The sequence below is a fragment of the Anastrepha obliqua genome, chromosome 4, assembly GCF_027943255.1.
Source record: "Anastrepha obliqua isolate idAnaObli1 chromosome 4, idAnaObli1_1.0, whole genome shotgun sequence".
NCBI lineage: Eukaryota > Metazoa > Arthropoda > Insecta > Diptera > Tephritidae > Anastrepha > Anastrepha obliqua.
This window is the reverse complement of record NC_072895.1, coordinates 105267704-105270650: the sequence shown is the minus strand read 5'-3', so window position 1 is coordinate 105270650 and position 2947 is coordinate 105267704.

The window sequence follows — 2947 nt, the reverse complement described above, 5'->3', positions numbered from 1 at the left end:
AAACACCAGAACCGACCCCTAGAGATGGCCTTCAAGAAGATTCTCCCGTCTATTTGGTGGGATATGGTATTATGAACTTCTGGAACCAAACCAGACCATAACTGTTGATTATTATTTCCATCAGCTATCAAACCTGAATGAGGCACTTAACAAAAATCGACCGTCTTTAGTGAATAGACATAAAGTTTTGTTTCACCACGACAACGCAAGATCTTATACTGCAAGGCAAACATTAGACAAGCTGAACGAGCTCGGATGAGAGCTAATGCCGCAAAAGAAGCTATAAAAAGTGATATCGTGGCGTATTTTGGCTCCAATGACAAAAACATTTTTTGAGCAGGGAATTAAAAATTTGCCTAAACGTTGGGAAGACATTGTAAATAATGAAGGAAAATATATTATTGATTAATAAATACTTTAAACATCTTTTTTATTAATTTTAAAACCTTCTTTTAAAAACGCACGAACTGACCTGATATGTTTACGCGTTTGACTCAGTAAAACCAGTCCGGAACATTATTTATATATTATTATATGGGTTGCCCATATTTTTTTTTTTTCATTCTAAGAAAGGAAAATAATTAATAAAAATAATCAAAATATATTTACGCATTTGACTTATTAGAGTTGCTGTTGTAACAGTTCATTACGAGTTATCTGTTTCACTAGAGTCGTATCCATTTTTATATACATGCATACCATATAATTATAGAGTTTGTAACTAAATTTTTTTATGAAATGAAAAAAAATAAATAAAATTGCAGGAAAAAATAATATAAAAACACTCCAAGAGAAATCTGTATATCTACTCATTCCAGCTATTCTTCAAAATTATATTCCAATATTTTCAAAAAGAGCTCTCAATTTTACTTAAAAAAAAATAACTTTATGAGAAGCAACAAATTTAAAAAAAATAGTATTTTTCAATATTTTTCTATTTATTTAAAAATAATTTTAAATACTTAATTTGGTTTACTTAAATGCCTATAAAACTTTATTTACAACAACGAGTTTTAGCAATTTAAAAATACTTTGTTTTTTACTTATATACAATTTTTCTAATAAAATGAGACTAATTGACAAGGCATTTTTCGCCGCTATAGATTTCTATATTCGTATTTAAAAGCTAACCTTTTTTGTGTTAAATTAATCGCAGTTTCTTATCGCTTGGACATGAAAGATCAATGGCCGACAGATTGGGCACACCACAACAAAAAATGTTTTTCTTACAGCTTCATTCTCATCATCGTTTGGCGTTACAGCTTCCTACTAGTTTTGGCCTGCTAAAGAGTACGCCTCCATGCTGCTCGGCCTGTTGTTTTCTACCTCCAGTTTTAGTTGCTATATATCTTTTTTCACTTCATCTATCCAACTCGATCTTGATCTTCGTATTGTTTTGTTGGTGTCTGTCTTCGCCCTTCGAACTTTTCTTTAGGTTCTTAAACTGTCCATTCTCATAACGTGGCCTAGCCATCTCATTCGTTGTAACAAACTATATTTTAGCTGTTGATTAGTTCCTCCAGCTCGTCAGTCCATCGTATGCGCCGGTTGCTCAATTCCGGATCTTGCCAAATATTTTGCTGAGAGCTTCCCTTTCAAAGGTTCCTTTTCAAAGGTTTCACTAAATGTGCGTGCTTCGGCTACATAGCACAAAACAGATCGAGCTCTGTTCTATACAGTGCCAACTTGCAAGGTCGGTCAAGGAGTTTTGAGTTTGAAGAGTTTTATACTTAAAACAAGTAATAAGAGGCTGCTCATATTTGTTCTTTTTATTCCATGTCAAACGTGGTTGTTGTTGTTGGAGCAGCCATTACTAGGCATTGCTCTAGTGAAGCACGGACCAAGTGGCCTGCAATAAGCAATAGGTGCTCGAAACGCGCCGTTTCATCACGGTGGGACCAAAGAGAGACGGGTATTAGATGAGTTATTGGGTTGTAATTTCGTTTTTTCCCAACAGAGGATTTAATTGTATTTTTTCACAGCTAACTTCACACTTAAGTCGCATTGTCATTATATTTATGTTTTGATAGCTGATATAGTTTTTGGTCGGTGCTCTTTTAAATATGGAGAGCAATAAGCAGCATTTTCGTCATATTTTACTTTTTTACTATAGATAAGTAAAAATGCTGTTCAAGCTAGAAAAAATTAACCGATGTGTATGGAGAAGATGTGTTGACAATACGCCACTGCCAGAACTGGTTTGCAAAATTCAAATCCGGCAATTTTGATGTCGAGATGCACCACGTTCTGGAAGGCCGATTGAAGCTGATAAAGACGCGATAAAGGCATTAGTTGATGCAAATCGGCGAATAACAACACGTGAGATCGATGAGAGGTTAAATTTATCGAATTCATCTGCTTATGACCACCTGAAAGGTCTGGGTTTAAGAACGTCTTTCATTTTCCCCACAAAAACAAAAAAACGAAATTACTCTCCGACAACCCAATAGTTTGAGGCAGCAAGTGAATTGAATGTATGTGGAAATTAGCCTTATGGCACATCTTATATTAGGCATATACAAATCTGGTATGTTGGTGTCCGTCCAAGCGCAATAAGTAGTAGTTTAATCTACTCCACTTCATGACTCAATTCGTTTTAATACTGAATTTCTGCTGCTGTTGCTGTGTTTTTGTTATTGTTGTAACCGTATTTGATATTCTCTATAAAGGTTTTTAAAATGCTGCTGGAGTGGCAATCCTTACCCGAATATAAATTCGGGTCGTTCTCGTAACGTAGAACCGACAGTCGTGCGAACGGTAATGTTGCCAGTCCTTTTTCTTTCTTTTGGCGTGTCTTTAATAATCACTCTGCTCCTTTACACTCATCGCTGGAGCAGCTCTATGTTGATTTTGAAAAAAAGCTCTAATTTCTAAACTAATAGCACACAAATACTTATACATACATACATACATACATATATCATAGGGAATATTTCTAACAATCACA